General features: G+C 43.5%; 1 pseudogene; it reads left to right on the top strand.

Moving 5' to 3' along the window:
- Positions 1 to 226: 226 nt before the first annotated feature.
- LOC106586026 (mutS protein homolog 4-like) lies at positions 227 to 10,880 on the top strand (annotated as a pseudogene).
- The last annotated feature ends 556 nt before the right edge of the window (positions 10,881 to 11,436 follow it).

Below are 11,436 nucleotides of genomic sequence, written 5' to 3'. Positions count from 1 at the left end.
TTTGTTAACAAGAAATTTGTGGAGTGGTTGAAAAACGAGTTTTAATGACTCCAACCTAAGTGTTGTTGTAAACTTCCGACTTCAACTGTAGGTGTTCAACCCACCTCACTCATCCCATATCGGTGGTACATGGGAGCGGATGATTGGCATCGCTCGTCGTATACTTGACTGCATGCTCCTCCAACGTGGATCTTCATTCCTTGCAAACGAAGTCCTGACAACACTGATGGCCAAGGTCATTGCTGTGATGAATGCCAGGCCCCTCGTCCCAGTATCTTCAGAACAAGAATCACCCCTCATCCTCACTCCAGCTGTGCTCTTGGCCCAGAAGACTGTCGTCACCCCTCCACCACCAGGCAAGATCTGGAACGTAGAACTCTACAAGCAAGAGTGGAAGTGGGTGCAAAGTCTAGTGGACACCTTTAGGAACAGGTGCCGGTGGGAGTATCTCTGCACGCTGCAGAGCCGACGTACGTGGCAGGACAAGAGGCCAGATCTTAAAGAAGGGGATATGGTCTTAATGAAGGACAGTCAGGCTAAAAGAAATTAATGGCCTATGGCCATCGTTGTGAAGACCCTTCACAGCTGGGACGGAATGGTGAGGAAAGTCAATGTCAGAGTTGTCAAGGAGGGAACTATGAAGGTCTTCTCTCGGCCTATCTCCGAAGTGGTTGTCCATCTTTCTTCATAATATCCCAGTGGTCAGAGTTAGGTTTATATGGGATCGTTAATGACCCCAGGCGGGGAGTGTTCTGGACTTGTTAGTTGTTTACCACCCCCTAATGGCAGTTTTAGTTAATCATCACCTTCCTGAGACACCTGAAACCCCACCTCTTTAAGGAATACCTGGGATAGGACTAAGTAATCCTTCTAATCCCCCCCCCCCCCCCTAAAATATTTAGATGCACTATTGTAAAGTGGTTGTTCCACTGGATATCATAATGTGAATGCACCAATTTGTAAGTCGCTCTGGATAAGAGCGTCTGCTAAATGACTTAAATGTAAATGTAAGTGCAGCAGTGTAGAATTGACCTTTTTGTGTCATGTGACAGGAAGCAGTTTCAGATGTGCAAGTGACAGAGTAGTTACAATCCTTCAACATCCTTCTTTATAAGCTTTGTAAGATGCAATGTCTGTTAGTACATTTGTTTATTAACACAATATAAATGTTTATCACATAATTTTCATGTTTCTGTAACATATTTAGTTAGCTGTTAGCTTCTTTGCATTAGCTTCAGTGCTATTTCTCCTTAGGGACATCTAGTTAAGCAATATTAAGCATACAGTTGCATTCTAGTAACTTTATTTTATATTTGACTCTAAATGAAGTACTCTTATTCCTTATTTCATAAATTTAGTGCAGTTATTGTGTAAGACATTCTGTGCTCTTTGCTACTGTAACTGAAAACATGTAAGTTGGTGTTTGTTGCAGTTTCACACTGTGATTCAAGTAAACTTCCAAAACGCCAGCCTGCTTCTCACAGACAATTTTTATGAGTGTTTAGTTAATTGGATAGCTGCATAAGGACTACTGTACGTTTAGCAAGTCCAGTATAGTGTGAAAAAACTGTACATTTTAGAGTGTCCTTTTACTGTACCCAGAACAAGGTGCACCTGTATTATGATCATGCTATTTAATCAGCTTCTTGATATGCCACACCTGTTAGGTGGATGGATTATCTTGGCAAAGGAGAAATGCTCACTAACAGGGATTCAAACAAATTTGTGCACAAAATTTGAGAGAAATACATTTTTAGTGCATACGGAAAATGTATGGGGCCTTTTATTCAGCTCATGCAACCAGCGTACAGTTTCTCTAAATTCGTGTGCCGAATCCCCATCAAAACTCAGGAATGCTTCTAAGCAGTAAAAAGGAGGGTACACCGAACAACACTTCGGTCTCCGGAAGAAGCTGGGAGCTGTCACCTTTGGATCATTGAGGCGTCCAAAATGGGCCCGTGTAGCTCCGTCTTTGGTCAACATCTTCATTGCTTTCCCCTTGCTTCCCCTTGGTTTGGATGATGCCAGTACTAGATCAAATCCAACTATTCCTGCAAGCACAGCAGGTGTTGCAGGACTTCTCAAAAAAGTAGGCCTAGACAAGTTGAAGTTAGCTATGTAATCAAGCATGCTAGCTAGCTAAGCTAACAATTGTGATAAAATGGAAACCATGTTGGCAAAGTTGAGGACTGCTAAATTCTGTAAATAAAGCTTATACACATTTTTATATTTTTAATTACAAGGCACAAGTGACTTAGCCAGGCAGGCTTATTTTGAGATGTACAGTAGCCTAGTAACTTACAAGTTGATTGCCTTTCTTTGACCCAGGTCAAGTGAATCACAGCTTCAGAGGGGGCAGGACATGTTAATCTGTCCCACCCTCTGGCTCCTTGTTTAGTGGGACTCCCAGACCCATAGGGGGAACCCCCAGACTCAGGAGGACCCCAGCTGGCTGTAGGAATACACTTTGCATAAATGCCACAGACTGAACCCTCTGGTAAAGCTACAGCTCAGACACACACAGCTGAGTTGTTTTTCACTAGGCTGTCGCAGTTTGAGAGTTTAATTATTCCGCTCTCTCCATGCCTGCAGTGACCACTGGCTGCTCCTCTGTGACCTCGGCCACTGCTGCCTCTGTGATTGTTGCGGTGGTAGAAGGGCATGGGTTGGCCAGGGGAGAGATTGGCATGGCCAGTATCAACCTGAAATGTGCAGAACTGGTTCTCTCATTTTGCAGACACTGGGACCTATGCCAAGGTAGAACATAGTAAACAAACAGGCTGAATTAGTTTACTATCGGCAGTATCTCAGAACAGGGAGAGGCAGACAAATTCATCTCCATGAGGCCTAGCTAAGTGCATGGTTATCTCAGTCTGAACTGAAAGTACTGAATGCATGTTAAACTTATCTCTCATCCACTTCCAGGTTATCACCAAGCTTTACATCCTGGTTTCACTGGAGATACTAATGCCAGACACTGCCAGTACTGCCAGTGAGAAAGGCAAAGGGACCAAGCCATACAACCTCATCACAGAAAACGTTCAGGTACTGAGTCTAGGTGGTCTGCCTATACTGCTGAAGTGAGACACCTTCGTTATGTCTTATGTGTTATTTGTTGCCTAACCTTTATGTTTCAGTCAGTAGCTTTCACTGCAATGAGAGAAAAGGGCTGGAGTACATCCAGCAGATGTGTGCCCCAGAGATACTTGGAGTTCATTCAGAACTCCATCTATGCACCCAAATCACTGAAAGTGAGCTTCAAAGGTAGTGAGCAGACTGCCATGACCACTCGGGCTCCTGAGTGGCGCAGCGGTCTAAGCCACTGCATCTCAGTGCTAGAGGCGTCACTACAGACCCTAGTTCGATTCCTGGCTGAATCACAACCGACTGTGATTGGTCCAATTGTGCACCGCCCTATGGGACTCCCGGTGTTGTCCGGGTTTGGCTGGGGTAGGCTGTCATTGTAAATAAGAATTTGTTCTTATCTGACTTGCCTAGTTAAATAAAGGTTACACATCAGCTCAACGTCTGCCACTAACCTGGAGTTGGTTGTCAACAACAGGGACCACAGGTAGGGGGGCAAGTGTGACAATAAAAAAAGAAAGATGCACAGGGCTGGTTGACCAGGTGGGGGAGAAGTATGGGTTGCCGATGCGCTTTAGCACAGCTCGAGGGTTCATCCAGATGAAACTGGAGGGGTGGCTTCACCTGATGGGAAGATCCAAGCTGACTTCATCAAGGTACATCTAATAGCCTATTTGATGAACACCTCTATAACTGGCAATACTGGACAATTGCAATGATGAGTAGGTTATACAGAGCTTTAAGTGAGGGAAACTCATTACAAGGTGTCATTGCTTCATGTTCATTATTTAAAATGGGCTGTACCTGTCAGAATTGCTGTGGCTCTATATTACAACAACACGTGCCAGCATTCTCTATTGTAATGTATTTTCATACCTTTGCTGTGTTTTATAATGGCTCTTCCCTCAGGTGACAAAGCACAAGAACAACTACAGCTTCACCACAGCAGACACGATGAAGATTTTTGATCTCTGTGATTCCACATGCCCTATGTATGAGTAAAGAGGAGCTAAATAGCCTCACAACTGACCCTTCGCTAAGCCCTGCCCCCCTTAGTTAATGTTGCAACCTCGGCCATAATTTCCACTGGGAAGCCCAAATCAAATGTTATTTGTCACAATACAACAGGTGTAGACCTTACAGTGAAACGCTTACTTAGAAGCCCTTAACCAACAATGCAGTTTTAAGAAAAATAAGTGTGAAGTTAAAAATAGATAAGTTAAAAATAATAAATAAAAAGCAGCAGTAAAATAACAGTAGCGGTACAGGAGGTACCGGTAGAGAGTCAATGTGCGGTAATTAGTTGAGGTAATTGAGGTAATATGTACATGTAAGTAGAGGTAAAGTGACTATGAATAGATAATAACCAGAGAGTAGCAGCAGTGTAAAAGAGGGTTGGGGCAATGCAAATGGTCTGGGTAGCCATTTGATTAGCTGTTCAGGAGTCTTATGGCTTGGGGGTAGAAGCTGTTAAGAAACCTTTTGGACCTAGACTTGGTGCTCCGGTACCGCTTCCTGTGCGTTAGCAGAGAGAACAGTCTATGACTAGGGTGGCTGGAGTCTGACAATTTTTATGGCCTTCCTCGGGCACCGCCTGGTACAGAGGTCCTGGATGGCAGGAAGCTTGGCCCCAGTGATGTACTGGGCCGTACGCACTACCCTCTGTAGTGCCTTGCGGTCAGGGGCCAAGCAGTTGCCATACCAGGCAGTGATGCAACCAGTCAGGATGCTCTGGATGGTGCAGCTGTAGAACCTTTTGAGGATCTGAGGACCCATACCAAATCTTTTCAGCCATCCGGGGGGGAATAGGCTTTGTTGTGCCCTCTTCACGACTGTCTTGGTGTGTTTGGACCATGATAGTTTGTTGGTGATGTGGACACCAAGGAACTTGAAGCTCTCAACCTGTTCCACTACAGCTCCGTCGATAAGAATGGGGGCGTGCTCGTCCTCCTTTTCCTGTAGTTCACAATCATCTCCTTTGTCTTGAACACATTGAGATAGAGCTTGTTATCCTGGCACCACATGGCCAGGTCTCTGACCTCTCTATAGGCGGTCTCATCGTTGAGACAGGCCTACCACTGTTGTGTCGTCGGCAAACTTAATAATGGTGTTGGAGTCGTGCCTGGCCATTAAATACAATTTAAAAAATGTATTTAACCTTTATTAAACTAGGCAAGTTAGTTAAGAACAAATTCTTATTTACAATGACGGCCTACCTGGGAACAGTGGGTTAACTGCCTTGTTCAGGGGCAGAAAGATCAGGGATTTGATCCAGCAACCTTTCGGTTACTGGCCCAACACTCTAACCACTAGGCTACCTGCCGCCGCCATGCAGTCATCGATGAACAGGGAGTACAGGAGGGGACTGAGCACGCAACCGAGGGCCCCCGTGTTGAGGATCAGCGTGGCAGATGTTGCTACCTACCCTTACCACCTGGGGGCGGCTCGTCAGGAAGTCCAGGATCCAGTTGCAGAGGGAGGTGTTTAATCCCAGGGTCCTTAGCATAGTGATGAGCTTTGAGGGCACTGTGGTGTTGAACGCTGAGCTGTAGTCAATTAATACAATTCTCACGTAGGTGTTCCTTTTGTCCAGTTGGGAAAGGGCAATAGAGATTGCATCATCTGTGGATCTTTTGGGTCAGTATGCAAATTGGAGTGGGTCTAGGCTTTCTGGGATAATGGTGTTGTGAGCCATGACCAGCCTTTCAAAGCACTTATTGGCTACAGACGTGAGTGCTATGGGTCGGTAGTCATTAGTCATTTAGGCAGGTTACCTTACACAGAACCCAAACCGGCTGCGCGCGTGCGCCATCGTGCATACATTTATTTTGTCACCCCACACCAAACATGATCACGACACGCAGGTTAAAATATCAAAAACTCTGAAACAATTATATTAATTTGGGGACAGGTCGAAAAGCATTAAACATTTATGGCAATTTAGCTAGTTAGCTTGTACTTGCTAGCTAATTTGTACTATTTAGCTAGCTTGCTGTTGCTAGCTAATGTGTCCTGGGATATAAACATTGAGTTGTTATTTTACCTGAAATGCACAAGGTCCTCTACTCTGCCATTAACCCACACATAAAACAGTCAACCGAATCGTTTCTAGTCATCTCTCTTCCTTCCAGGCTTTTTCTTCTCTTCACTTTATATTGCGATTGGAAACTTTCATAGATTAGGTGCATTACTTCCACTGACCTCGTTCATCTTTCAGTCACCCACGTGGGTATAACCAATGAGATGGCACGTGGGTACCTGCTTCTATAAACCAATGAGGAGATGGGAGAGGCAGGACTTGAAGGGCGATCTGCGCCAGAAATAGAACTGATTTCTATTTTAGCCCTTGGCAACGCAGACGCTCGTTGGCGCACACGAGCATTGTGGGTGCAATAATTGAATAACATACATTTATTAATCTATTTTGCAACGCTCGCACACGTGACGCAAGCGGTGTGGTCAGCCTGTTAGTGTTCTTGGGCATAGGGACTATGGTGATCTGCTTGAAACATGTTGGTATTACAGACTCCGTCAAGGACACTTGCTAGTTGGTCAGCACATGCTCGGAGTGCATGTCCTGGTAATCCGTCTGGCCCAGTGGCCTTGGTAATCCGTCTGGCCCTGTTGACCTGTTTGAAGGTCTTACTCACATCGGCTACGGAGAGCGTGATCACACAGTCTTCTGGAACAGCTGATGCTCTCATGCATGCTTCAGTGTTGCTTTCCTCAAAGCGAGCATAGAAGTAATTTAGCTCGTCAAGTAGGCTCATGTCACTGGGCAGCTCACGGCTGCCCATTTAACCACAAACGAAATCCCCTCACAATGATCCAAACTAGGTTTTTTCTAATCAGGAAACTCTTGGGTATGTTGTGGTGGACTGTCATTATAATTGCTTTACGGGAACCTGGTAAAATTATGTTTGTAGTATAGCTAGCCACTGAATGGCATTGAATTCAGTCAGTGTGCAGTGAAAGCTATAACTACTTTTGGAGCAAACTAGTGCTCTCAAATTGTATCCTGATGTCGACAGCAGATGGAATTGTATTCATAACATTGCTAACTTAACTAGCTAACATACATTTTGAGAAAAAACGAATAAGTGACTAGCTTAGCAACGTTTGGTGGTCAATGAGACAGAGCTAGCTAGTAGCTAACCAACTGAACTAGCAAACAATGTAGCAAAAGTTTAATTTCTGATTAAATACTCAAACAGGCTCTGCATTTCAGTAATCACAGTAGCAAGTCGTCCTGGTGCACAGTTCAATTATTTAGCCATTTAATTTTTCTTTTTTGCCATAGCACTCACTGGCTTTCATGCGATATAAACGTGAGCTTGTCCAAGGTGTCGGACTTGATGACAGTTGCTATCCATTGGAGCGCTGCCATTGGTTGGCCAAAATTCTGAGGCAGAGCTACATTTTCATTGAATAATGTGATCATAAAAATAGTTTATTTGCTTTGTTCTGATTGACCAACCTTTCCCTTTATTTCTGTATTTATCATGTGGCATGAAAGAAAACTGGGGGAAATTGGATGTACTGATTGTTTACCCAGTAGATGGGGCTGTTTGGTCTGTTGTGGAGTTTTAGATCACGTTGACTTGTTTACACCTGTCTCTTCCCAGGGTGGTGCCAGCTGCTGAGTACAGTTCATGAGCATATCCACTGCCTATACAAGCTGTCCGATTCTGTGTCTATGCTAGACATGCTGCTGTCACTAGCCAATGCATGCACCATCTCAGACTGTTAAGTCAAGCAGGAAAGTGAATAAATATAATCAATTAAACATTTTCACCCAACATTTCTGCAAAAGAACATAAAACCAGTTGTTCAAATTCATAGATACGCTAATCATATGATCCAGTCAGATTCAAGCTATCCCTGGAGTTGGTTGACCTCTGAGTATAGTCAGTATCTGAAGAAACAACCACCCACTCATCCTTCTTTCATAGCAGCCAGTCAATGCAGCATGATTGAATACAGTGCGTCAGCAGCAGCGCCCTCTCTTCTCCTCTCTGATTGACAAAGAGGCTGCTGTGCTCTGCTCTCTATGTAACATTGGTTTCCCTGTTAGCTTCAGTTGTCTGGACAGCAGCCCCAATAGCAATGTGGGTGGTGACCACTGGCCCCCAGCTGTCTGAAAGGATCTCTGTAGAGACACGTGCTGATTGCCGGCCTTCTCTGTCTCATTCATCTCACTTTCAGATGACCCGAGTTACGTAACCGTTACTGTATTTGACCAGACCAATCTCTCTGCATTACACGACAACTGTAGATGTCTGTTTTAACTGCATGTACTGTATGCTAGTAGTGTTTGTTATTCACATAAAATGAGTAATAAAATAACCCAAATTAATTTAATTCACAGCAATTCAACCCAGATGGAAAAAATGTATTTACCAACAATGTAATTATCAATTATTAAAGTGTTCTTCCTGAAGTTGTTATTCTGCTCTGTGCCTGCAACGTGTCCTTAGTTCACAGACACACTGGCCATCAAGCAGGGTCGTTACCCCATTCTAGATCGCATTACTGGCCAGCAGCCCATGTCCAACAACATCTCTGAGGGCAGCAACATTGTCATCATCGCTGGGCCCAACATGAGCGGCAAGTCCACCTACCTCAAACAGGTGGTGCTGTGCCAGATCATGGCTCAGATAGGTAGGTGGAAAAACCACACACTTCATTCAAAATGCAATGTTGTTTTATAGTATCTGAATTAACTTCATTTTCAGTGTGCCAGTGTTGTAACCATTCAACAGGCTTACTTACAAGTTATTTATATAATGAGTCTGATCTTTCCTAGGCTCCTTTGTGCCTACTTCCGCATTGCTGAACAGATTTTCATCAGAATCGGGGTGGATAACAACTTTGAGACAAACTCCTCAACCTTCATGGTGGAAATGAACGTGGTACATTTTCAATACATACTGGCCACTCTGATGCAGTGATATGGTATGGACTTTTAAAATCTCTGAATTGCCCCAACTTGGCAAAATAGTTTTGTTTCATTTTGTCTTTTTATTCAAGGTCTCATATATAATCCATAATGTGAAGTGACAAGTCTCTCGTCATAGACGAGCTTGGGCGTGGCACCAGTGCTGAGGGGGGCGTCGTCATATGTCACTCTCTGCAAGTTCTTCCTTCGCCTCAGGGTAGGTCCAACCAGCACAGTGCCTCTGTCTGAAACAATAGATGATTCATTGGATTGTTGTGTATGAATCATAGAAGCCTTAATTTTCTTTGACTTCCTGTTACTTGCACTGCTCAGATCACAAACTAGCATAAGTTAAATATGTGTACTCAGCTCTGTTTCCCTGGTGATCTCAGGAGTTCACTCTGTTTGCCACACACTTCCTGGAGCTACAGTATGTGAGCTGGAGACATTGTACCCCAATGTGGAAAACCAGCACATGGCACTGGTAACATGGGTACAGAGAGTGTTGTCTACACTTTCCTGCTGAGCCGTGGAAGCTCAGAGGAAAGAAACTAGGGTAAGAAAATACGATTGAACATTCTTAAAGGGGAGCTGAACTTCCTGATTTACCCTCAGTTGCAATTCTCCTCATTAGGAAATGCAACTGAGAACAAGATTTGGGTTTGGAGGCAGGCTTTGACGTGGGTGTCTTGTGTGTGTGTGTGTGTTTGAACGTGGAAAGCGTTTGTACTTTAACTCTGCCAAAACACTACACAGTTAGTCACTCACCCTTCTAGAAAACTTGAAACAGCCTAACCAGATCTTGTCTTGAGGTTTCCTAGACTAGCTAGCAAACTTCTTTCGCCAATTAGTTTCAGCCAGCTGTGTGCAACAGTAGAAAAGTTGGCTATCCAATCTGTGGGGCTAGTTAAGGACGGTCAATAAATTACACAATGTAAGTGAGACAATATTTTCATGTTTCACACCTTTTAGTTGTCTCATTAAATGCTTTCAACATGGTATATGAATTTCTGTAATTTATAGTTGGTCTAAGTCATTTGGTGCTATTGACATTTAAATATACATTGTGTAATTTACTGAGGTCCCCAACTAGCCCCTTAGGCTTTGGGGATATTGAATGTCAAACCAAATTGGACATGGGCATTACAATGGGGTCTAATTGTTGATTACTTGGGTGCTTCCAGCTGTGGGCAGGATTTAAATAAACCCAACCCAAGTAAAACTGTTATGGTGCCCGTTATTCCACGACATACAATTTCTTTTCCTAATTATCTCGCAAATCTCAGTTTTGGATGAGATACTTTTTTACCAAAATGATCCTATTTACACACTTTGTAGTCAATTTTAGAATAAATGTTTGACTCATTGATGCCACAAAGGCCGTTTTCAAAAGCATAAGTTGCTTATTACGTTCAGCTGCTCTTTAACGTTGTCCAATCATTAACCTAAATAGTAAAAGGTTTACTGTAATGTTTAACTTGCAGGTCTGAGGACTGCAGAGATGACTGCACTGCCTACAACCATAATCCAAGAAGCAAAGGCCATTGCCTCAAATCAGCCAACAGCTCTTGGTATGCTTTTTTCAGTAGGCTATTTCTTATTGTTATTTAGATCAAATGTACCTTCCATTTTATTCTGTGGTACCGGCTGGTCTGTCAACCTGTCGTCTTCCTCCTCTGTGTATCATCTGGCCACCCGGCTCCTGTAAACATCCAGGGACTCCATACTGGACCTTGACAGCCTGCGCATCTATCTAAAGGGCATGAAAAGACACTATGAAGCAGAAGAACCTGTGTCCATGGAGACAGAGGAACAATGAGAAAGAGGATGTCAGGGTGGGATGGGGTCGATGACAGAGGTGAGCGGAATTTTGAGGAAGCTTGTGGATTTGAATGATGCTGTTTGACTACAAATAAAGGTTAAATAAAAAATATCCTATATGATATTAAATTAAAAGTTGTTAGGTGTAATATTTTTCTCAATGTTTCTGTAATATTTAATAGAGTTCATTATTAATGTGACCTCTTGAGGATACCCTAGGATAGGGGGCGCCACAGCGCATTTTGAAAAAAAATCGTGGGACAAGGGACGTAACGTAAACAGCCATGTAGGTTTAAAACCCCTAGAGCTAGCCTGGAAACCCGACATACATTAATAAGCATTTGGGTCAGGAACGTTTCCTCTCATGACCACTACAAGCCAGCATGTTGAATAAAATTGTATTTTTACTTACTTTACCGGTTGTCCATGTGGTTTTTGCAAGTAGGAATGTGTGAAAATAAGAATAATTACAACTATTCAAAGCGCTGGTGGTAGTGCATTCAGATTTCTATCACCTCAAGCGTCACAAAATGAAAATACATGCATACTTGCCGAGCTCGTGCATGTGTTTACATGGTTCTTGGCATGCTTCA

Source organism: Salmo salar, chromosome ssa01, assembly GCF_905237065.1.
Source record: "Salmo salar chromosome ssa01, Ssal_v3.1, whole genome shotgun sequence".
Classification (NCBI taxonomy): Eukaryota; Metazoa; Chordata; class Actinopteri; order Salmoniformes; family Salmonidae; genus Salmo; species Salmo salar.
The sequence above is the reverse complement of the archived record's forward strand: the minus strand, read 5'-3'. Positions and strand labels throughout refer to the sequence as shown.